Genomic DNA, 26742 nt, shown 5'->3' on the forward strand with positions numbered 1-26742 from the left:
TTTGTTCTTGATCCTTTGGTACAAATGGTGTACTTCAAAATTATTAGTGTATAACAGGAGTGATGTTTAACCTTGCTTTCTCTTTGTTTTTAAATAGAAAATTTACAAGATACAGCTCCTTTTCTGATTTCATAATTGCTACCCATGTATGAAATGATGGACAGAGTGGGCTTTACTGTCTAGTTGATAAAGCTGTTCTTGAAAGGCTGGTGGGTCCATTCCTCATATACCACGTATTTTATAATATGTTAATGCTACATGACCAAGTACTCTGATCCCTAGTGCCCAAAGTTTGATTCAATGTATATAACTAAAAACATATCCATTTGTGCTCATTTTAATGGTCTTTAAGTAAATAGCCCTTCCTTTGTAAGTCATGAAGTTTACTAAGATTACTGAATAATAATGGCTTATTTAGTGGTTTTTGCTGTAATGTGGTAATATGTAGTTTCCTGGTAAAGTTACTTTTTAGCAATTTTTCTTCATATATTCAGTATTTTCCTTGAATTGTACACATAGGGGTGTGTGTGTGTGTGTGTGTGTGCTTGTGTTGGGTTTTCTCTTGCTTTTTTATGTAATCAGTAAAGAAGCCAGATATGAATGTGTGGTAAACCATTTTCATGTTGGCATGCTGGGATGTTGTTACTAAATTCCTGAAGAAGCTAAGCCTATGAACTAAAGTAAAACACACCTCTTCTGCAGCTACCAGAATCGTGAACCTTCTAATTATAACATTAGCCCTCACTTTTACAGGGTTTTACAGTTTTCAAAGGGCTTTTAAATGCATGGCGTCTTCTGGTGGACCCTTACCAATGTATAATCTTGAATCTAAGGTGCAACATCCTTTTCTTGCATGTTCCAGCATGTTAGCAGAAAAGCTGCCAAAAGAACACAAAAACAAATACTAAGAATCCAAAATTGAAAGAAAGAATGAAACAGGTTATTCATTTCAACCTTGGCTTTAACAAAGCAGGTACAATTATATATGGGGAGAGCAGCCAAATATGTTCATTTATTTATTAAATAATCATCATCTAAATTAGTCTAAAGCAGCAGGAATCGTCATCTCATTGCACATAAGAAGGGTGACCTCACTGGATAGTGCATGTAGTTGATCCGCATAACAACAAAGAAAAAGGCCAGGAGAAAATGATTTTTGGAAATTGACATAGACTCCTAGAATATGACCAGATTATGATATAAATAATGAGATTTCATGTTTAACTCAATGGAGCTTAAATTTCCATGCAACCTCCAAGGGCAAAGTTGTGGCCGAAGTAGAAGATAAGACAATAGAAAAAAAACATTCTGTGACTTGACCTCAAACTGTAAAGGCAGTTAAGAGCTGGTACCTAGAATTCCCTGCAGTTGGAGCTATGGCTTATAAAGACTGCTGTGATTTTTTTTGGAGCTAGGTCTACTATGCAGCATTACAACCAACCAATGCAATTCCTCATCTGCCCCTGAGAGAACTGCCTAATTTGAACGATACTCTTTGAACCAGCGGTCATAGGGAATCTGGTATGTGCAGGGGGATTCAGCAAAATACAGAGATTTCCCTTGCCTTCAATGAAAATACCATCTTGTTGAGGAGACAAAGCAATCACACATTTAAAACTAAACAAAAGGGCTTCCCTGGTGGCGCAGTGGTTGAGAGTCTGCCTGCCAATGCAGGGGACACGGGTTCGAGCCCTGGTCTGGGAGGATCCCACATGCCGCGGAGCAACTGGGCCCGTGAGCCACAACTACTGAGCCTGCACGTCTGGAGCCTGTGCTCCAGAGGCTGCGACAGTGAGAGGCCCGCGCACCACGATGAAGAGCGGCCCCCGCTCACCGCAACTGGAGAAAGCCCTTGCACAGAAACGAAGACCCAAACACAGCCAAAAAAAATAAAAATAAAAATAAATAAATAAATTAAATAAAACTAAACAAAATACGACATTAAAAGTTTAAGGAAAAAAAAAAAAAGTTTAAGGAAAGGGGAGTGATTTCAGAGAAAATGTTCAGAAAAGCTCCAAGGGACTTGATCTGGGTCTTGTAGGGCATCTGGACTGAGATGGACAAACAAAAGCGAGGAAGGACTTTGAATCAAATCGGAGCAAATGTGCAGAGGTGGAACATGCAGTGGGCACGTGGGGAGCATTAAGTAAACCATGGAGTGGACACTGAGGCTTATTTTTCAACTAATGGTGAAAATATAAAGAACAGATGTCTCCTCAGTAGTTCCTATTCCTCTACCAGCTACAGCGTGAAACGCTGAAGGCTGGGTGTATTCAAAGTCCCCAAAGCCTGAAGCAGCCTCATTCCTTCATGGAACTGTGAGCAATGGCTGGGACAATATAAACAACAAACAAGCTATACAGCATGCCAATAATTCCTGAGTTCTTTCTAATAAACCATACAGAAGGGAGAAAATACTGTAACTGCATCCCATTCTACAGTCCACTTAAGAAGAAAAATGGGTGATGGTAGCAACGAGGACAATGTTGTGATGGTGATGAGGGTGAGGATGATGATTATGATGGTGGTGACACTTAGAATTTACTGAGTGTTTATCTCAGGATTTGTGTTTTCCCTACATTATTTCACTTTATCCTCACAGAAGCTTCAGGACTTTTTTTGGTAACAAGTAATGTAAAACTGACTCAAAATAGCTTAGCATTAAAGGGGATTAATTGTCTGGCATAACTGGAAAGCCCAGGGGTAGATATTCTTGGCTTCAGAAATAGCTGAATCCAGGGGACCAGATAATGTGATCAGGATTCTGTCACCGTTTTCGTTTCTCAGATCTATTTTACTCTGACTGTGGCTTCATTTGCAGCTAGTCACTCTTGGTATACCTGGGGAGACTGACTGCCTCCATGCTTATTCTTAGAGGTCGAAAGAAGCAGACCTTCCTCTCTTGTTCACTCCCTCCCTCTTGCTCTTCCTGCCCTCTCCCTCTCCTTCTCTCCATCATGGAAGGCTTTGGATGGCCCTGCTGAGTCATGTGCACAACACTCAGACCAAAGGCTCCAAGGGCCTTGAGTCCTGTGGCTAGCCCTTTCCACCAGAGATCGGCAGGTAATGGGATTGACAGACCCCTGGCACCATATGAGTCAGGGAGAGCCGTTCCTAGTGGAAAGCAAGCTGCCCGGCAAATGTCCACTACAGGTAAATACCAACATTATCCCTATTTGGCAATGAGAAAATTGAGGCCTTGGCTGGTTGAGTTCGAAACCAGGCTTTGGGAATAAGACTGCCCATTGTTAAACCAATGGCTGTTAAGCTGAGAAACCTTTGAAAAGGACTGGGCCTGAGCCTCACCCAGATAATTAACCCAGAATCTAGGTGGTAAGAACTGGGTGGTAAGAACATTTTTTTAATCTCCTCAGGTGGTTCTAACATTAGAAATATGAGAAAGCAGCCAGTATTGAAAACCTCTGTCCTAAGCTCTAGGCTCCTGTTAATAATAAATCCCAGAATACACACAGTACTCCCTTCAGCCACCTTTATCATCCAGCTCGTAAGAATGACCTGATGCTTTACCTGCCTGTCTCCCTCACTCACCTTTATATCAACCCATCTTTATAGCTGCATTCCCTGGTACCTCACCTGACATAGCAGGCATTCAATAAATATGTGTTAAACTGAATTGATGTAGCTCCCTGGATTTTCATGCAAACACTCATGCTGGAATGAAGGGTTCAGAGGGGGAAAACAGTAAAACTATCTTCATGTCGTAGTGGCGATAATGATAGGAAGGAGGAAAAAAGAAAGGGGAAAGTAGTCCATTGTCCATATTTTCTCAGCCAAAAAGAAACAAAAAAATAAGGCACTCAGTAGGTAAAATTATCATGTGGCATACATTACTTTTCAAGTTAACATAACCCTTCAAGCCAGCGTTTCAGCTTTCATTCTGCCAGGTTCCTTAATTACAATATCCTTATTCCCCAATTAAAGGCTCATTAAGCTTGTCAACACCTTTTTAGAATATTAACTATTTTATTCTTTAGAAATCTTGACGTTATTAAATCAGAATCCTTTATGGAAAAGCATATTCTAATGACTTCTTGATCTCTCATTCCATTCGATGACACCATGTTAAACAATAGCTTTAATCTGATCAAGTTTAATTTTTCTGCAGTCAGGTAACTGCCCTTCAGTTAAAAGCTTCTGTTAGAACTACACTAACATAATAGCTCTTGGTTCTGTGTTCCTTTCGGTAATTTCTGGTTTTTTCACACAAAACAACTTGCTCTCAAACTTCCATTTTACCCTGTAGAAACCTGAGCCCATGTGTTTCATCTCTATCTGGGTGTGGAGGAGGGTGCAGGATAACTTTAATTTTTCCCTACTTGGCTGTTTCCTAGAATCTCTCTATTTTCAGCTGCTCTGGGATTTCCCTTTACATTGCACCTGCCCTGACTCTGGGCTCTACCCCAGCACTGGCCAACCTTGTGAATGTTTTATGAGACTGTCTGCAGCAGACCCTTGGAGCCAACCAAGAACACTTGTTGTTTCCTTGCCCTTCTCCAGACCTTCAGTGCCCATCCTCTGCTGGGCTCAGGCACTTCTTCCATCCAGGTTTCTGAGGTTTGCATATCTGCCTAATCATCTAATCATCAGTCTGCTGGTGAGTTTATTTCCAGAAAAATGATTGGGCACTAAAGTGTGTTTCAGGCAACTCATCTAGGCCTTTAGGCTAAAGAAGTATTTGCCTAAAAGGACCCTTTATATGAAATCCAAAGGCTTGCTGGCAATCATATCCCCTTTGGTAATATTTTTCCCCAAAGTTCTTGTTCTTCCATTTTTATTGTCAGTAACCACTAAAGAAAAACAAGGTCTAATTAGAGTCCAGGGGAAGAATGCATGTTTCTTCAGAGGAAGAATCTAGAATTTCCTTTAGGAACCTGATGTTCATGTACTCACTGCCCCTATCCCCATGACTGACACTGCCACCACTCTAGGACTTTAGGCTTGGTAATTTAGGAATCTTGATCTCTTTGCTTAATTCTTTATGGACTCAATTATTTCTTTCATCAGATAGTTTTATGTGTTAGTAGCACTTGAGTTCAGTAGGCTTTGAAGGGCCAGCATGGGAACCTCACCATTATTTGCAGTACTGCACCTATGGGAAAATGTGTTACACATACACAAAAATAAACACGCAGCAATAGCAACCTGTCTCCTTACCTTATCTCCACACTCAGGCCCTGCCCTTAACCCTATGCAAGGCACTGGACATCCAGCAGCAGTAAGAGGAAGCACAGACTCATTTGCTCACCACTTCTTACACTTTTCTTCTTAGTTCAATTTTCTTTCTCCTGAATTACATCTTTCAACAGTTCCTTCAGAAAGGTTCTCTTGTGCTAAATTCTTTCAGTTTTATTTTGTCTGAAAATGTTGTTTTGGAGGGAGAGGAGATTTTATTCTTAAAGTTTAATTTGCTATAGAATTTAGGTTAATATTTATTTTCTCTTAACAATTTGAGGATATTTTTCCACTGTCCTTTGACTCCATCATTGTCTGTTGAAAAATCTCCAGCTAGTTGAACTATCATTCCTTTGTTAACTTGTCTTTTTTCTAAAGTTGCCTTTATTATATATTTCTTGTCTTTGATATTCTGTAGTTTCATTAAGATGGATCTAGATGTGTATTTGTTTTACTAATTTTGCCAAGAAACTTGTGCTTCTTGAGGCTTAGGACTAATGTTTTTAATCAACGAAAAATCAATGAAAACATTCTTAGTTTCTCTATCTTTGAATATTACCTCTCCACCGTTCTCTTTATTCTTTCTCATTGAAACCCCTAGTAGATATATGTTTCATCTTCTTATATCTTCAAGGTCTCTTGATGTCTCATTTTTCCAACACTTTCTTTTTTTTTCAGTGCTTTCCTGATAATTTCCTCAGATTTATCTTCTGGTATACTAATTCTCTTTTTAGCCAGCATTTTTAACCTGTCTACTAATTTCAGTGTCTACACGTTTTCATCTCTAAGAGGTTTTTTTTTTTAATTAATTTATTTTATTTTTGGCTGCATTGGGTCTTCATTGCTGCATGTGGGCTTTCTCTAGTTGCAGTGAGCAGGGGCTACTCTTCTTTGCAGTGCACGGGCTTCTCATTGCAGTGGCTTCTCTTGTTGTAGAGCATGGGCTCTAGGCACGCAGGCTCAGTAGCTGTGGCTCGCAGGCTCTAGAGCACAGGCTCAGTATTTGTGGCGCACAGGCTTAGTTGCTCCGTGGCATGTGGCACAGGGCTTGAACCTGTGTCCCCTGCATTGGCAGGCAGATTCTTAACCACTGTGCCACCAGGGAAACCTTCTAAGAGTTTTATTTATTTTTAAATATGCCTATTCTTTTTCAGAATCTTATGCTTTATGATATTATTCCTTCTTCTATGTCACTTTAAGCATACATATTTGATAGTCTCCACCTGATAGTTCTATTAATTGATGCACTGTCATTCATAAGGAATTGTTTCTCTAGTATTTGATAATTTTGGAGTGTGAGCTTATCTTCATTGTGGCTTTATCTATGGAAATCTTGCGTACCCTAGGTTGAAGAAGTGTTCCTCCAGAGAGGTTTTGCATTTTCTTCTGCCAGCTGTGAGGCCCTAAATCACTTATATACTCTTCTCTCAGTTTAGGAGTTCCTAGCCAACCATTCATTTTCATAAGGTTTTTGTGTGCCCAGTGTTCAAAAGTAAGGAGTGGCTATCCTTGCTTTGAAAACATTTCAATAAAGAATAAAAGTCCTTCAGCTGAAAGGTTCTCTGTAAAGAAGCCCAGTTTGGCCACTTGGTATAGGAAGAAATTATACCTAAAGCATACAATGTCATTGGCAAGCTTCTAGTAAATTGAAATAAAACCAGATTTTTACTTTATTCAAATAGCCAAAATTAGGGCCTGAAGTTTCTAATCCTCCTACCTCTATGACTGGTCATAAAGATAAGTTATATAATTTAAATCCATCGTACCTCTGGGCAATACTACCATCTAAGTTTTTATGAGGATTAAATGGGATTGTCCATGAACAGTACTTAGCAGAGTACCTGACACATAATAAGTACCCAATAAATGTTAGCTATTAATTTACCATCTAATTCTCAATGAATCTTGTAATTAGGTATTCCTTCTAATACCTCATCTGACTGTCCCTCCTCTTCTAGCAGATAATAACATCTTCTATAGTAATCTATCACATGATTGAAAGGTTTTATTCTTTATGCTTTAATCACTGAGCTTCTTCTCTTCTGTTCCTTTGCCATTTATTGAATTTACTTGAAGTACAAAAATAGACTCAATGCTAAAGGACTGACAAACACTGAGTATAATAGGAAAATTACTATAATTCTGGATATATCACAGCTTACTCCATTTGAAATGTCCGAGTATAATACTTGCTTTTATAATAAACTATTGTCGACTCGTATTTGGCTAATAGTCCACCATGACCCTCAGGTCTTACTGGGTCTAAACATGCCATTCCCCTTCAATCGTTTTTTCACCACTATGTATTTCCTTCTGGTTGATCTGGGGTAAGTGTTTACATTATGTTCCACACAAAATAAAAGACTTCTTTCAGAGAACTGCTTCAGATGCCTATGAATCAGAATATCAAAAAGAGAAATCTTGCTGTACAGCAGAAACTAACACAACATTGTAAAGCAACTATACTCCAATGATAATTAATAAAAAAAAGAAATCTTTCAAATATAAAGTTTTATCAGCTTGATATCACAATATTTTCTTTGCAATTATATATAACTCTCAGCAATGATACAGGGAATGTTACTGAATTATGTATGCATATTATATGTTGATTAAAAAAAGATATTGCTAAAATATCCACATCTTAGATGAGTGAAAAATATATAAATCATCCTAGTGTTTCAAAAGTTTTGTGTTCTTTAGGTGTTTTGCGATGACTTCTTTGAGCAATTCCTCAAGATAATTTTAATAACGTCATCTTTGTAAATAAGGCTGCGTGGGACAATAGAAAGATCCCTGGCCTGGGAATTAGGTGAGATGGATTCCAGCCTGCTAACTGCTGATCTTCTGTGCAGCCTCAGGCAATTGACGTGTTCCTTTTGAACCTCAGTTTCCTCCTGGTCCATACTGAACTTTGTAGCTCTGATGTTCTAAGCAGGGCTGATTTGGCCAAACTTAGTTGCATCCTGGGATTTAAAAATCTCTTCACAGCCCTGTGCTCATGCAGTGTCCGCTCCAGTGAGGTACTTGGGGTGCCCTCCAAGCACGCATGCAAGCTCCTTCCCTCGGCAGACTGCATCTGAGCTGTGTCTGTGTGATACCCTTTTGATCCATAGCTGTGCTGTCTGCTTTTATGAGTCAAAAGAGTAGTTTCTGGTGTCTTTTGTAGATGTGCTTCAGCTACATGGAAATGCAACAGTAGCAACCTCTGTTAATAAATACCTAAAGAAAGTATCTCAGCAATTTTGATGATGAAATGGCGCAGGGTCCCAGAGATCATTTAGAAACCCTCCCTCCATAAACATCCCTCATTTTTCATGTAAGAAAACATTGCTGCAGCAGGTTAGATACGGAGTAAGACTGGAATCCAAATCACTTGTCTTGGAGAGAGTGGAATTTTCACTGAAGCATGCTACTGCTTCCAAATATACCACAGTGTCAATATCAGGGATTAGGCACTGATATAAATAGAAAATATAAAAATATGTTCACAAGCCTTTACGGGTGGACAAGCAACTTACACCTCTATTATTTCAATTGAGCCTCACTGCAAATTGCAGAAAGCTGACACTTGAAAGGGTTAAGTAACTTGCCCAATGTCACTTAGCCAGGTGGTAAAAGAGCCAGACTTAGAGGCCAACTCCTCTGATCCTGGTCTTGTATGTTTCCTGGACTTAGCCCTGCCTTCCATCAAACAGGCTGATTACCAAGGAATGAAGTAGATCTTTCCACTGCCTCTGGCTGCTGAGGGATCAACCTGAAAAGGGTTGGTCCAGCTGGCAAAATACTCCAAGCTATTCACATGTTCTAATCTACCAAGATCAACACTATAATTAAGTTTACTTTTGGGAAACTTCTGAACAGGAAACCAATCAGAAGCCAGATATTCCAGCTGATTCTTTTCTTTTCTTTTCTTTTTTTCCTTTTTTGATTCTCTGAAATGGCTCGTTTCTAAACATTTAGTCATATTAATATGCAATTACATGAATGGGTGGTTCACACAGGCAAAATCACTAGATAAGCTATTTTTGATCCAAATTTTTTCATCAGATAATATTAACAATTCCTTACATTTACAATAAGGAGCTACAGCATAGTGGTTAAGCAGGAGAGCTCTAGTGGTCACATCAGGGTTCAAACCATGGCTCTGTAACCTCGTCACAGTTTTTGTTCATATAATGGAGATAAAATTGTAGCACATATATCATAAAGTCATTAAGACAATTAAATGTTGTAATACCTATAAAGGGCTTAACATTGTACCAAGCACACAATAAATGCTAGGTATTATTATTATTATTTATATAGCAGGGTGTCATATTATTCTCATTTTACAAACAGAGATTCAGAGAGGTTAGTGATTTTCCTAAAGTCACAAAGTTTTAAGTGGCTTTATGGGAATTTATTTGCTAAAGACTTATTAAACTCTAATTCGAAAAGATACATGCACCCCAATGTTCACAGCAGAACTATTTACAATAGCCAAGATATGGAAGTGCCCGTCAACAGACAAATGGATTAAGAATGTGATATATATGTACAGTGGAATATAACTGAGCCATAAAAAAATGAAATTCTGCCATTATTAGCTACATGGATGGACCTAGAAAATATCATGCTTCGTGAAATAAGTCAGACAGAGAAAGACAAATACTGGATGATATCACATACGTGGAATCTAAAAAATACAACAAACTAGTGAATAAAACAAAAAAGAAGCAGACTCACAGATACAGAGAACGAACTAGTAGTTACCAGCTGTGGGCGGGAGGGGCAATCTCGGGGTGAGGGAGTGGGAGGTATAAGCTATTGGGTGTAAGATAGATTCAAGGATGTATAGTACGATGCGGGGAATATAGTCAATATTTTGTAACAACTAAATGGAAAGTAACCTTTAAAAATTGTATAAAAATTTGTTTAAATTATACAAATAAAAAATTTTAAATTAAGAATTAAAAAATAAAAATAATACAAATGAACACATATGCCGAACAGACTCACACCCAAAGAAAACAAACTAGTGGTTACCAAAGGTGAGAAGGATGGGGGAAGAGCAAATTAGGGGTATGGGATTAAGAGACACACACTATTATGTATAAAATACATAAGCAATAAGGATATATTGTACAGCACAGGGACTTATAGCCATTACCTTGTAATAACTTTTAATGGAGTATAATCTGTAAAAATACTGAATCACTATGCTGTAGTGATTACCTGAACCTAATATTGTAAATCAACTATACTTCAATAAAAAATAAAAATTAAAAGAAACTTATTAGAGATGAATTCACATCAGGCTGAGAGCAAAAACAAGAATGGCGGAGAGAAGAAGAGGAATGGCAGACTGGCTGGGTGGCAGGGACCCCTGAACGACCACATGACAGAGCCCTCAGCTGAATGTTGCCAACGTCATACTTTTGCTCTCTTTACTAAGTGACCAGTCTGTGCCGCCCTGCTTTACCTGAAGTGGCTTGGTTTTCCCTCAAAGCACGACAACCACAGAGGAATCAGATCAAACAGAATGACACGTTTATTAAGATAGCCTCTAGGCGAAAGGCCAGTTGTGTCTAAGCCTCTACCGTGTGACATAAATCTGTTTAAATCTGAGAGCATACCAGTCATGTGGGCACAAACTTCTTTTCTTAAGGGTTAGGAATACTCTTAGCTGAGAGTAAGAAAAAAGTCCATTGAATTATCAACTAAATTACCTATGGCATTGTTGTTGTCCTTTTAATTTCCAATCCATCTTGGACTGGTCAATATTTTATTCAACAAGTCTACTACCGTTGCTGGTTTAACAACAATGTCAAACAATGTACTATGGAAGTATCTAAACCCTTATTCTCAATTTCTGTTATCTCTTTACAGAACAGTAAGAAACAGTTTGTGTACTGACACATACTTCTAACATTTTGATAAGCATTGGCATAAATAAAAGGACAGTTATTATCAAGTTCATGAGAAATTCAGAAGTGATCCCAGGGTTAATTTGGAGGCTCCATGTCATTAAAAAAGACCCAGGCTTTTTTTTTTATTATCCCACTTTGCCAGCCACAGGATATTGGTTTCTATCCTCAGGCTTGTAATCGAATGGCCAAAAGCTCTCTGAGGCCCAGATAGCACCTCCTCACTCAACATCATCCAAAGCAGGAAGGGAAGAATGAGAGCAAAGGGGCTTTCACCTCATGTGGTTCTGTATTCACTCAAAGAGGAATATCTTGTCTAGAAGGTCTAGAAGCATCCCAAAGACCCCCCAACTCACCCAGAACTGCCCCTCTACCCAACATGCAAAGAAGAATGGGATCTCTGTGGTTGAATGAGGCCAACAAGGATCCAGTCCCTTGAGGCTCCACAGCACATTGCCATACGAACAAAGCCAGGGACTCTGGCAAGGAAGAAACAGGAATGGCTGTTAGGTGAGAAAAGAAGTGTCTGCCCCAGAAATCTTAGCTCTGTCCAGACCACAGGAGGCTTAAGGAAGTCTGCCCTCAGGGAAAACGTGGCATTCTGCAAGGATAAAGTAGGTGCTCAAATTTTTTAACATGATATACCTTCTTATCCACTAGAAACTTCTGGAATTCAGAAACAACCAGAAGGCAGATCTCCCATCCATTACCTCCTGAGCAGATTTTTTTTTTAACTTCATAAGTCTCCTTTTCCTTGTTTTTAAAAGGGGCTTATAACAGGACTTTCCTCAGGGATGTGTTATGAGGATTTTAAAAGTTAATAGAAAGCACTTAGAAAAGGTCTTGGCATGTGGCAAGCTCTAAATAAACCTCACCTTACTGTTATTGCTAAGTGGTTATTGAGACTAACTGTGAGTTTCTATATAACCCAGGGTCAGTGTTAGAAAATCCTGAGGGCTTGAGAGTTTGGAGATACGTAGGGCAGTTTCTGGGGCTTGTTTCACATAAACACACAATAAGGAAGGACTGAGCACGCAGAGAGAAATTTTATGGGCAAATGTGTGACTTCTGAAAGAAGAATATCAAGGCTCTCACTCTGAATCAGTGGAAACTCAGGAGACCCAAATTTGTCTTATTAGAGTCCAGCAAAACCCAGTGTGAAATTACAGGCCCTTACAGAGTCTTGTTTCCCCTGAGTCACTTTGGGGGCTTATTTGAAGAAGTTCCACAAAGAGCTGTGGTGCACTAGAGCGTGATCTGCCCTTAGCGGTGGTGCTGAGGTAGTGACGCTGTGCTGTCTACTGGCCAAGGAGCTATTCCAGGAAGCAAGAAATTCTGGAATGGCCCAGAGGACCTTTCAAAAGCTGTTGACAGGAACAACTGGGAGTTACCACAGCCAGCAGAGAATGCTGCCCGGAGTTACTGCGTGCAACAATATAGGGAGGAATGGTCACCAGGAGCTGGGGCTACTGGCCTCTCCTATCACTGAGGGCCATAAACCACAAACTTCTAAAAGACAGTTCTGGAAACTCCCAATGGAACTGATTCTCATTATTCAAAGCAGCAGACCCTAGGTCGGAACTAGAGATCTTATCGCTCAGAAATTCTTGCCCTCCTCACCATCAGTTCAGGGGATCGAAGTGCTGGTAATTAAATAGCAAACTGTAGAGGGAACAGCATGGGCTCGGAGTCAAAAGACCTGGACCTGAGTTCTGGATTTTTCATTCTGTGACCTTGCTTAAGTCCCTCAATCCTCTGTGCTTCAGAGTATTTAATAGATTAATATATATATGAAAATGCTTTATAACATATAAAGTACCAAGAAAATTAAAAACATTGTAATCATTATTTTTTCAGTATGTTCTTAAATGAAGAGCAAAATTAACAATTTTTCACAAGAGAAACTGAAGGGAATAGAGCCCTAGAAAAACTGCGTGGGGTCCCAAGCCAGTTTTAGAGACCCTTAACAGGAGCCTAGCTGAAAGTTCAGGTGAGGTTTGGAGAATAAGAGCCTCACTAATGACTAGGATCAGATTCAAATTTGTGATCTCAAGTCCTTGAGCTTCTGCATAGATGTGGTACGAGTTTTCAGTTGCTTAATGGGCTTGAAATCCCATTTTGTTTCAAATGGAAAACCACCTGAATGTTTCCTGAAGAGGGTTTTTTAGAGAAAAAAAAACAAAAAAACTTAAGCATAACATATCTGTGGTTGATCTTCTGTCAGTATAGTCCCTTCTAAAGTTCCCTGGGGAAAGCAGAAGGCAGCAATACTTCAGCAGCTGGGAGAGAAGGACACATTACGAGATGCGATCACAGCTGCTGTGTTAAGTCAGGACGCCCTTCTGAGATGTGCAGACTGGTGCTTCTGTGAGGGCAGCCGTGCTCTGCACCCCTCACCACTAGTCTGGAGGATTTCCTGCACACATCCAAGTAGTGACACTACCTACTTCCTTGGGCACCGTCTTCTGTTTTGGAAACTAGTGGTGCTTCTGAAAGACTCCATCTGCCTATCCACTTTGAGTTTCCACTGCACTGGCATCTGGGATTCAAAACTATTCAATCTACTGTCAACAGAGTCTTTCTTTAAAAAGAGAGAGAGAGAGAAAGAAAAAGAAAAACAACCACTCAAGAAGTGAAAGAATCCAAACACTACCTAAAATGAAACAGAGAAACAGCATTCTTTCTGTCCTGTTTTTAAATAGAGCTTTCCACGCCCCACGTGTATATGCTATAATTAGAAAGTGTGTTGTAGAAAGGGTGTTATGATCACCCTCTAAAAATCTTGTTTTGTAATACTGACTTTACCGTATGACATTAATTTGGGGAAAGAAAAAAAACAGGAAAGCAGCTACAGCACAAAGAGGTCCACAGTGCAGTGCTATGGAGTATCAGAGGTAAAAGGAATAGCTAAAATAATAATAATAATGTCTATTAATGTTTTTAGGCATGAAAGTGATGAAATTTAGTTTAAGTCCACATTGACTCTTCTCCAGACTATTGCAATAGACTGAATTGATTATCCCATTCTTTCCCTCCTCTGATTCCATCTCCAGAAATCATTGTCCTGAATCCCAAGTCTGCTCGTGCCCTTGCTCTAGTCAGAATCATTTTTGTAGATGCTCACCACCTACAGAACTAAGGACTGCTCCCAAATTTGGAATTCAAGCCACCTTCAGTCATTTTCTTCAGAGGTGATACTGCCTGCCCCAGGATGTGTTTGAAAATCTTTGGGGATTCTTTTCAGTGGTCAAAATGCCATGCAGCACTGATGGCTTTTAGAAGGCTGGGACCAGAGATGCACACTCCCTAAGATGACAAAGGCCCATCCACCCCAAAAAACCAGTAGCATACCCATTGAGACACTCTGAGACTAACTTTTCAAATTTCCCAACTTTATTTTCTACTCCTTCCTTTGTCATATCAAACTCTGCAGCCACCTTGACTAGTCCCATCTCTAACCTCAATTGGTGTACTCACAGTGGTCTCTAGTCTGAAATGTCCTTCCCAACTCAATGATCTTTGCCATTCTCAATCTTTCAAAACCCAGAATAAACTATTCCCATCCTACAATCAACATTAATTTCTCCATTTCTGTGGTCCCACATCACTTTGCTTATACCTCTATACTTATTGTATTCTGCCTTATATTATTGCCATTTTTATTACTCTTATCTCCACTACCAAATAATACATTTCTGGAGGACAGGACCTGCCTTATTCAGCTTTATATACCTTGAACACTAAACACTGACTTAGTGCCTGGTATTTAGTAGATTTATTGAATTTAATTGAATTACACTCATTATTTGTGAATATTTTTTTCTGTCAAATGTATGTGAGGACATTCTAAATTTTTTAAACTACTAGTGGATTTAATATGTAAAGTCTTATTTTATTAGTACTTCCTAGGCAAAAAACTGTTTGAATAACTTGAAAAAAATGGTTGGTTTCCTGCCCCTGTAACTGAGACAGGGTTAAATCCTTTTAAAAGAAAGAGCCAAAAGGATTTAGTCTCTCAAAAGTCACAAGGAAAAGGAAAATATAATTTTTTTGTGTTACCCACTGAGATCTTTGTGTACACATACCTCCCCAAATGACTAAACTTTACAAATTTCACTTGACTTTAATTCAACTTTCCAAAAAAAAAATTTTTTTTTTTAAGTCACCTTTGGACTGGGATGAAACGTGGAAAATTTCAACTCAAAGTCAGATTTTTTTTTTTTTTTCTAGGAAGCTGTGAGCAAATAAAAACAAGGTTTGGTGGTAGCATTTTACCCATCTACCATAGCCGGGTCACTGCCAGCACCATACTTGTTGATGAGACATTTGGCAAAAGGCCTGCTGCAGAAATACAGTCTGTGACTTTATTTTGCTGGAGATTTCATCTGTGAGGATTTTCTTTCCCAGTTACAAAGTTCTCCCAAGAGGGACATAGCTTCTTTTTGGAAACCTGTGAAATGTTGGCAAGTCTTGCCCTGTTTACCATGGAAATTTGTACTTGGATAGAATTACAGTGTATGACCTGGTACAAGCATAGATGGATGTCTGATGCCTGCTATTTTCTCTTCATATTGATTTGAAAATTATAAGTCATAGAATCAGATCAAATAACTTTGATCTTTCCAGTTCATTCGTTCACCGTGACATACAGTCATACTTGTATAGACTTGAGAACAGATTGGCAGATGACAGAACATATGTCACTATTAAAATTTATGGGAATGGTTCTAATTAATCTGCAGAGGGTTGCCTGAAAAGGGAGTAGACTATTTGTAAGCATGGATGATTTAATATTGGCTTATCTATTGTTTTTTTCTTAGGAAGTTCTAAAATATCATATGGCTTCAAATTTGCATTGATGGGTTATATTGTTTTTAAGGAGAAAGAAAAAAATGAACTAGCCTTGCCTGTAAACAGAAATTATCTGCTTTCCTTTAAATAACTGTTTAAAGCATCTGGCCCAGAATTGTGTAAGAAATTTGTTTTTATGTCTTTGGGAAATAGTTAACAGTCTCACTCAGGACCTCGTCACTTCTTGCCAGGATTACTGCAATAGTTTCTAACTTGATCCTAGACCACGGTTCTCGCACCCCACCCTCAATCTATTTGCCACACTCCTATTGGCACTGTCATTCAAAAATCAGATCTGATCACCCCCAATCCAATGGTTAAAACCCTTCAAAGGTTTTAGGAGTGCTTTTAGGAGAAGGTGCCAAATTAGCATGGCATGCAAAGCTCTATCCTAGCCTTCCCCCTTGCCTCACACTACTCTCACTCGATAGTCCACTGTACACATGTCACTCTAAGTTTTCACTCAGTTGTGCCTCTCTGCCTTTGAACCAGCTGCTCCCAAGCATATAATGTCACCTCTGGAACTCCCTGCTCTATCCATGGCTTGCTCTTATTCATCTTACAGCCCACATGCTACTACCTCCAGAAACCAACCCAAATTTTCTCATCTAGCCAGGGTGACGCCCACGAGTGTTCCAGTAACACTTGTGCTTATCTCCAGAATGGCAGCTATCACACCACATTGCATTTTAATAGCATGGAAATTCCAAGAGACCACATTTTATCCAGAGCCTAACAAATATCCTGGCATGTAGATGGGACTCAATATAAACTGATCAAATTGTGAATGAACAAAAGGATGAATGAAGGAAAAAAATGTTGAGGTTTACATTATACTTGTTTTTCTGGTTATACTTTGACACACTGATAGTCTTGAATTTGCCATTTTGAAAGGGTCTCAATGATCAGAAATTATTTTTTCTCTTTTTACCACTTTGAGAAAACAATGTAAATTTAAGAACCAAGCTGACTTCGAAGAAAGTTTAGGCAAGCTAAAAAGGATTGAAGAATGCTCTTTTCATGGCTAGCACAGCCATGACTCATGATCCCAAGAAACATCTGAAGCATGTAACAACTCCAAAGCATTGGATGCTGATAAACTGACCAATGTGTCCGTTCCTCGTCCATCTACCAGTCCCCACAAGCCTGAGAGAATGTCTCCCCCTCATCGTTTTCTAAGGAACAGACCTAAGTATGCTCTGACAGGAAATGAAGCAAAGAAGATCTGCATGCAACAGTTCATTACGACTGATGGCAAGGTCCAAGCTGATATAACCTACCCTGCTGGTTTAATAGATTTCATCAGCCTTAACAAGACCAGAGAGAATTTCCATCTCTCTATGACACCAAGGGTCACTTTGCTGTTCGTTGTAGTACACCTAAGGAAGCTAAGTACAGGTCGTACAAAGTGAGAAAGATCTTTGTGGGCACAAAAGGAATCCCTCATCTGGTAACTCATGATGATCATACCACCTGCTACCCTGATCCCCTCATCAAGGTGAATGACACCATTCAGATTGATTTGGAGACTAACAAGATTACCCATTTCATCAAGTTTAACACTGGTAACCTGTATGTGGTGACCAGAGGTGCTAACCTGGGAAGAATTGGTGTGATCACCAACAGAAAGAGACCTCCTGGTTCTTTTGATATGGTTCATGTGAAAGATGCCAAAGGCAACAGCTTTGCCTCCTGGCTCGCCAACATTTTTGTTATTGGTAAAGGCAACAAACCACAGATTATCTCTTCCCCAAGGAAAAGGGATCCACCTCACCATTGTTGAAGAGAGAAATAAAGAGACTGGCAGCCAAATAGGGTGAAATCATCTCTAGGTTATGTGATTGAAAAGGTCTTTGTACTTGACTGAAGATTATATGGCATGATTAAAAAACAAAAATAAGAATGGCACAAACCATTTAAGAACTTAATATTAATTATTAATACAATCATCATTCAAATGATTTTGTGACCCTTTGCACTGTGTACATTATATTGACCAACCCTGAGCATCTAAAATAAAAATGTCAACTTTAGTTTGTGATGAATAAATTGCCTTCAGTTATTCCATAGATAGTGGCAACTATCAGGATAAAATCATTTTAAATTCACTTGAATATAAAACAATTAACATAAGTGATCTTCTTTAGCATTTTTGGTAAAAAGTATTTTATTAACTTGAACCAGCAATAGGGTTTACAAATCCCCCTCAGATTTGAAAAAATCTGCTTGCAGGATTTGTGACTTTTCCACTTGTTTTGTTTCATTCCTGCATATGCATTGACAGTTCAAAAGCCCAGTCTTTAATTCTCGTGGCAATAAGGTCAACTCCAGTCCAGAACTTGTACTACCTGACATCTTCCACCCAGTCTCCAAGGGATAAAAGCAGTCTTTGAAATCAGCCTTCTATGTACAAAAAAAAAATCTATGGTGTGGTATGAAATGCAACAGAATTTCTAGTCCCCAAAATACATCCCTCCCCACCTCCTGCCCTTACCAGTCAATATCTGAAACTACTTTAACAAACAGAAACACACAGTATGAGGGAATAGTCTTAAGATGTCAAAGAGATTATTCACTGATTTAAATTCACACTGCCTATTATGTTTCCCTTTTTGCCTTATTTGCCAGGAGGCTCAGAGCCAAATTTATTATTCAGTTGTGGTAAAACTTTTCTACTTCCTGCTTCTGTTAGAAGCCCCATCCCCTTTTCTATATTTTATGGATTAATGTACCCTCAAAAAAATCATATTTTGAAGCCCTAATCCCCCAGTGTGGCTAAATTTGGAAATAAGGGCTTCTAAGGAAGTAATTAAGGTTAAATGAGATCATAAGGGTGGGGCCCTGATCCCACAGGATTAGTATCCTTACAAGAAGAGACACTAGAGAGCTGGCTACTCTCCTTCTCTCTCCCTCCTTTCCTCTCTCCCTCCCTACATACACACCAAGGACATGTGAGGACACTGCAAGAAGGCAGCCAGGAAGAGAGCTCTCACCAGAAACCAAATGAGCCAGGACCTTGATCTTGGACTTCTAGCCTCCAGAACTAAGAGAAAACTTCTGTTGGTTAAGCCACTCAGTCTACAGTATGCCAAAGCTGACTATTACATATACAATACATGTCTTCTCTTTTTATCCGACTCTTTATTGCTTACCTGGCACCCAGTCTCTCATCCCTGGTCACCATAAACTCTGCTATGCTGCATCTCCTGTCACCCACCTACCAGTTATGAAAACTTTGAAAAAATATTTCATAAACTGAATGAAATTAAGAAAGATAGTAACTCAGCACAATAATTTGGAGTCTACCCTCAAACTATACTTGCAACCTTAAAATTAACCTTGTCTATTGCTTTCCTAAGAGTGACCTCTATAATTTTATAAAAAGCAATGATGACTTTTTTCTTATTATACTTTAGTGTCCAGTTTTATAAGTGATGTTTCTGTAAAACTGGCAACATTAACAAGCATGATACTGTTGCTTAATTTCATGGGATGGTGTGTCCTTATTGAACACAGAAACCACCTTACTCCTACCCCATTTTCTTGTCATGTTTTTCCATTTTTTCTAATGTTTAATGTGATCCACAACCCAGCCCCACCCCTCCATTCTCAGGCCTTTCCCTCCTAACACACTGTCAGCAAATGATCTCAGTATTGCCTATTTCTTTGATATCATTCAGCTTAACTTGTGGAAACTGTTTTCTTCTCATAAGACGTACTCCAGATAGCCAGACTGTAAGCTTTATAAACTACAAGCTCTTCTAAAGGAAGTACAGAGGTTTAGAGCTACAATAAAGCTAGTAGTGTTTGATTAATAGTTTTTGTGTCAAGAAAAACAAAAATCATTAAGATAATACGTTTCCACTATAGCTCACATGCTTAAAACGTTCTTTAAAAATTCTCCTTGTAGGGGCTTCCCTGGTGGTGCAGTAGTTAAGAATCCACCTAACAATGCAGAGGACACAGGTTCAAGCCCTGGTCCAGGAAGATCCCACATGCTGCGGAGCAACTAAGCCCATGCGCCACAACTACTGAGCCTGAGCTCTAGAGCCCACGAGCCACAACTACTGAGCCCGTGTGCCACAACTACTGAAGCCCATGCACCTAGAGCCCATCCTCCACAACAAGAGAAGCCACTGCAATGAGAAGCCCACACACCGCAATGAAGAGTAGCCCCTGCTCGCCACAACCACAGAAAAGCCCGCGCAGCAATGAAGACCCAATGCCGCCAAAAATAAATAAATAAATAAATAAAAATAAAGTTCCCTTTAAAAAAAAAAAGAAAAAATGGCCACTCTCTTACACCACTCACAGCATAGCATTTCTTGAGAACAATTTAGCATTATTTATTTAAAAAAAAAATTCTCCTTGTAAGTTAAAACGTTCTGTATTTGCATTGAATGAAAAAATTGTATTACTGGAATATTTGAGAAAAATCCATTGAGACATTTTTTTCCTTAGGTGTGGAAGTAAAGAAATAATATTACTTTTTTCAAAATTCAGTTATTTTTACAAAAACAACTGAAAAGTGGTTGAACTTCGTTGATTCCCGTGTGGATAGACTTCAGTGTGAGGTAATTTTCGTGAAACACAGGAAAAGTAATAAACTGAAGTTGAATGTGATTTGAAAATACTTTATGAGCAACTAAAAAAAAATTCTTAAAGCTCTCTTGGATAAGCTTGTCAAGATTAGCCTCTTGGCATTTAGAAATTGAATAAAGTTAAATGACTCAAGATGTAATAATGCCCAAATAGAGAATGATTATTTCCACTTAGCTGTCAAGCATGGATACAAGTGTTCCTCTATACAGGGTACTAGAAAAGACCATTGGTCAGGAAAGTGAGCACCGGATAGCACTTCTTTAAGAATTAAAGTACTTAGTGTTTTCTAGAAATGTCCCAAAAGAGCTTACCAGGCCTGACATTCACAGTGTTCCATCGACTCTCCCATACAGATCTTTTTAGTTTTCTACCTGACAGTCCTATCACAGAACCTGTCTCCAGAGAAACTGAACCCCTCCCTGACCGCACTATCTAATGTCTTCTACCCAACTTATGCCCTATATTACCTTGCTCTTTTCTTCATAATACTTATCACTGTCTGAAGGTATCTAATTTTTTGTTTACCATCTGTCCCTTGTCTCTCAGAATGAAAGTCTCATGAGAACAAAGATTTTTCCTTGTTTAGTGCTGAATATCCAGGGTCTAGGACAGTGTTTGTCACATAGTAGGTACTCTATAAATATTTATGGAATGAATGAATGAATGGATGAAATTTTTATTTCCTATAAACATCTGAACTGCACTGCCTCTGTGTCTTGGCGTATAAATTTGCCTCCATCTAGAATGCCTGTACTCTCCTTCCGCTCTACATCTTCACGGTCCAATTAAAATTTTATAGCATCTAGGCCTGTGTGGGAATTAACAACGTGCAAGCTTCAGCTCCCTTCAAAGAGTAGAGGATATTTAAGGGATCAGCCTGTGATGTTTTCTTTCACACACACAGACAGACAAGTGCACATGCACACACATACATATACACAAACTAGCACAGTATCACTCAGTAAGCATTTATTACATTAATTAATGAGACTAGTGTACCATTCAAGTTCTAAATGTGATTTCATCTTAGCTAGAAATATCACAAGAAAAGTGGACCCATCATTTGGTTAGTGCTGTGGCATGGCAGGAGAAATATATCAATTACATGTGTTCAGTTCACACAGAAACAGCGAGGGTGGCAAAATTCTGATGTAAATTCAGATCATTAGTTAATAAACTTCTGCTCAGTTGTCCCCTGCCAGGTTCCTGGGACATATCCAGGACTCCCTATGGCATTCCATGGGTGTTTGGAAAAAGAGAAGGAAAGAAGAAAAAAACAGAATCTTCCCAAATCTACATAAATCTTCAGGGGCCTCCTGTCCATGGGTTTATGTCAGGGTGACCTCTGTTTTGCCCTGCTTGGAGAATCCACCTTGAACGGGTCAGTCGTGGTTTATGAAGGTAGAAAGAGAAATGCATTTGTTCATCACTTGGACTGGAGGATCTTAGTACCAGGTCAGTCATTCTACTCCCACTTATTTTTCCAACCACCAAATTCTCTTTACTCATCCCTCTCCCTCCACACACTCAGTGTCTAACAGCCTATGGAGTAATAAGTTCTTTCAACTACACTCTAAGAATTCTCATGACTTGTAATGATAGCGAGTCCTCTGACTATAAAAAGGTCAATGTTTAATCTCGTCTTTTTCTCTGTGTTAATGCTATGCTCATTCTTTGCCTTATAACACAAAAGCATGTCCTTTTTATTTCAAGTTGCTATGTAAGATCTGTGGCTGGGTCTAGAGGTGAATGTAATCTGCAGATGATAGCATGGTTGGTGCATTTATTTTGTTTTTTTGACAAGTGTGAATGGTGAGTTACAAACTGGCCAATGATTCCCAAGGTTCATTTTGTGATACCTATGTTGTAATACCCCAAAAGGTATCATAAAATTCTTAAAACTAAATTAATTTGGATTTACCTTTAAATTTCTGAAATAAATATGGAACAATAGCATTCCTTGACACAAAACATAACAAAAGTTGTTGTATCTTCCAACAGATTTGGAACTGTTTATTGTTCCCAGAGACAGACTCAGTCCATTTCATGAATATTGTTCGGTTACTTAGCACCAAGTTTAGATGTTTTCTGATGATAATAAATGAATTCGTGTTTGCTGCATTCAAAGTCGTTGTATTTTAAAATATTCACTCCTCTTTAAGCCCTTGGAATTAGAAAGCTGATGTGTGGAAAGGTTACAGAGGCAACTATTAGGAGCTGCGCCAAGTTACCTCCAGGCTTCAGGCTGGCTTGCAAACATTAAACAGTACAAGAGTTACCTCGTAGTCAAGGAAGAGAGATCCATATCCGGTGACACTAAACCATTCTACTAATGATGGTTAAGAGTGAGACATGACTATGGCCTACTCACAAGACTGCCTTTAAAAATGGTTTAAAACAGGGGTTCCGCGGCCTGTTAGGAACCGGGCGACAGCAGGAGGCGAGCGGCCGACAAGTTTCATCTGTGGCTCCTCCTCGCTCCCCATTGCTCGCATTACCCCTCACACCCCGCCGTTTGTGGAAAAATTGTCTTCCCCGAAACTGGCCCTGGTGCCAAAAACGTTGGGGACCGCTGGTTTAAAACATCATATACAAATTGGAACATGAATTAGAAGCAAGAAGAGATAGGGAAATGTTATTTGCACAGCCTCAGGCCCAAATGCACGTACACAGAGCTGGAAAGTATTTTGCTTAGTACCAGTGCACTCAACACAAATAACATTTAGTACTTATTAATGATATTTAGAACTTATTACGTAGTATTTATCTAGTACTTAGTATGTGCCAGGAATTGTTCAAAGTCATTTAACATATTAATCCTTTAAACCTCCCAGGAGATAGTAGAAGGTAGCTACTTTTATTGTTTTCAACATTTTTCAAATGAAGAAACAGACACAAAGAGAATAAGCAACTTGCCCCAATGCACAGGGGTTGCATTGCTGCAGACAACCTCAAAGAGGCAGCAGACTAATCTAGATCAGTACAGACTAATGTTACCAAAAAGGGTACAATACCTTCATCATCACTAGAGGAAGATATTCCACAGTTACCAAAATAAGAAGCCATGTAAAACCATGCAGAAAAAAATCATGCATTTGTTATGGACAAATCAAATTACTAAGAAACTTGGTAAATACTATAATGACGGATTTTCCTCAGTTATATTTAAGGAGGAGTTAGATATACCCTTCTTAGCATATCAGCTGCAAACAGGTATGCAAGAAAGAAAATGAACAAATATCAAGTAACGCCATCAGGCATCATTGAACAAATGTCACAATGATCATGAAGGTACTAGAGGTGTTTTGAAGAATCTTCATTACTCCTTCAAGTCATTCATCTCTTAAGAATCATGGACTACCTCCAAGCCCAGTGCAAAACCTCCTTCAGAAAATGTGAGAGGCTATAGCTACATAGCAATAGCTATATCAGCTACTTAGCTGTAATGGCTATAGCTATGTAGCTATAGCTATATCAGCTACTTAGCTATAATGTAGGTCAGAGTTCTGTTACTGGTTAATTGCTTTCTTCGTTTTTGTACACACGTCAAGTAAAATGAATGAAAGGAAACACTTGCCTTATGAGATACAGGTTTGATGTTATGCTCAGTGAAATGATCACAGGAAAGGCACCATTTCTAATCTATTCAATTTCTTAGCAGATCACTTGGACAAGTATATAGCCTTAAATAAAAATCCTGTTTGGCACATAAGAACTACAAATATATCATTAATATTGATTAATATTTTAAAAGAAAAATACAAAAGTAAAAATTGAAGTAAACCTGAAAATGAAAAAATAAATGATATAAACATATTTAATCATCTAGAAGCAATATTGAGACACTTGGAGATATGCAGAACATTTAACCATAATTTCAAATAACTCCTTTGTCCATGGCCCATTAGTTGCTAATAAATATTACATTTAATGCCCATCGACAGATGAATGGATAAAGAAGATGTGGTATATATATACAATGGAATATTACCCAGCCATAAAAAAGAATGAAATAATACCATTTGCAGCAGCATGGGTGGACCTAGAGATTATCATACTAAGCAAAGTAAGTCAGAAAGAGAAAAACAAATACCGTATAATATCATTTATATGTGGAATCTAAAATACAACACAAATGAACATATCTACAAAACAGAAACGGACTCACAGATACAGAGAACAGATTTGTGGTTGCCAAGGGGGAGGAGAGATGGGGGAGGGAAAGATTGGGAGTTTGGGATTAGCAGATGCAAACTATTATATATATAATGGATAAGCAACATGTCCTACTGTATAGCACAGGGAACTATATTCAATAGCCTGTGATAAACTATAACGGAAAAGAATATGAAAAAGAATATATATATATATATATGTATAACTAAGTCACTTTGCTACATAGCAGAAATTAACACACTGTAAATCAACTATACCTCAATAAATTCTTTTAATTACATGTCTTCCTTATTTTTAATAAATTCATAGACTTAAAAGTTCAGCAACATAATGTTTTAGCATTTACTAACTTGCTCATGCCAGTGATTATGTAAACTAATAAAATTATAAAAACAACAAATATTTTATTAGTATTAAAATCCATTAAGATAATACACCATGGGGCTTCCCTGGTGGCGCAGTGGTTGAGAATCTGCCTGCCAATGCAGCGGACACGGGTTCGAGCCCTGGTTTGGGAAGATCCCACATGCCGCGGAGCAACTAGGCCCGTGAGCCACAATTACTGAGCCTGCGCATCTGGAGCCTGTGCTCCGCAACGGGAGAGGCCGTGATACTGAGAGGCCCGCGCACCACGATGAAGAGTGGCCCCCACTTGCCGCAACTAGAGAAAGCCCTCACACAGAAACGAAGACCCAACACAACCAAAAATAAATAAATAAATAAGCCTACACCTTAAAAAAAAAAAAAAAGATAATACACCATTATTCTGACATATATTTCTTTATAAAAATAATTTAAAAGTAATAATAATGCTGAATTATATGATATTACAGCTAGGACAGGAGGGACAGTGCAGCCAGATTAAGTTGCCTGAACTAAAAATGTTATGTTATAAAATCTTTCTGAGGAAATAAATGTATTTCATTCATTCATTCATTCAACAAATATTTATTGAGTACCTATAAAACAGTAAAACATATGCTGTACTACCAACTTTTGATGAATATTAATATATTAATTTATTATATTTTTTATGCACATAGTCTAAGTATGATAAACATTGTTCTTCTTAGATATATTTAATAAATTCAATGATGAAACTCTTGAAAAAATTCCATATAGTTCTCCCAAAAATGTTGTCTCTGGGACCAATTTTTTTTCTGTAAAAAACACACAGTAAAAGATTTGGGGCAATGGGCCACATCAACAACTTCCTTACTCCCAAATATTTCAAAGAAAAACATTACTGTGCTATACTTGAACATTTGCTCTGTGAGATTTCTTTTTCAAAATAGATTTTTTACATATTGAAAAAGGATAAAAAGACAGGCTAGACATTGCATCCTTTTAGACTTTTGAGTAGTTCCACTGTAGAATTAAGCCTTGAGGCTCTAAGCCTTCTTGCTCTGCCTTCCACTTGATAAATCCTTTTCCAATTTGGGACCTTTGCACTTGCATTCCCTCTGCCGATATTCCTTCCCCTGATTATATCCATGGCTTTGTTACTCACTGCACTCAGGTCCTTGCTCAAATATCATCTCCTCTGGCAGTACCCTCCTCCATCACCCTCCATCCTTTTCCCTGCTGCAATAGACTGCCTTGGACCAGTGTGCTTGAAATAACAAAAAGAAATAGTAATAGATTCAGCATTAAGATGGCTCCATCACATGGATCCTGAAACAAATTGTAGCATTACTCATCCTTATACATCAATAAAGATTCTATTTCCAGACAATGACATTTATTGTTTTGAAAATTATTTTCACCTGAATGTTAAAGAATATTACTTTTATTGGGACTTCCCTGGTGGCACAGTGGTTAAGACTCCATGCTCCCAATGCAGGGGTACCCAGGTTCGATCCCTGCTCAGGGAACTAGATCCCACATGCATGCTTTAACTAAGAGTTCACATGCCACAACTAAGGAGCCCATGTACCACAACTAAGCAGCCAGCGAGCCACAACTAAGGAGACTGCACAACCAAATGACTAGACACCTAGTTGCCTGCTGC

The 26742-nt window shown here is 38.6% G+C and overlaps 1 pseudogene across 1 annotated transcript; it reads left to right on the forward strand.

Annotated features, from left to right (window-relative positions):
• The first annotated feature begins 887 nt into the window (after positions 1 to 887).
• On the forward strand, positions 888 to 26343 carry LOC309649184 (small ribosomal subunit protein eS4 pseudogene; annotated as a pseudogene). The gene has a single exon. The product of its transcript is annotated as a small ribosomal subunit protein eS4 pseudogene (transcript).
• The last annotated feature ends 399 nt before the right edge of the window (positions 26344 to 26742 follow it).

Source organism: Balaenoptera physalus (assembly GCF_965194825.1).
Source record: "Balaenoptera physalus genome assembly, chromosome: 1".
Classification (NCBI taxonomy): domain Eukaryota; kingdom Metazoa; phylum Chordata; class Mammalia; order Artiodactyla; family Balaenopteridae; genus Balaenoptera; species Balaenoptera physalus.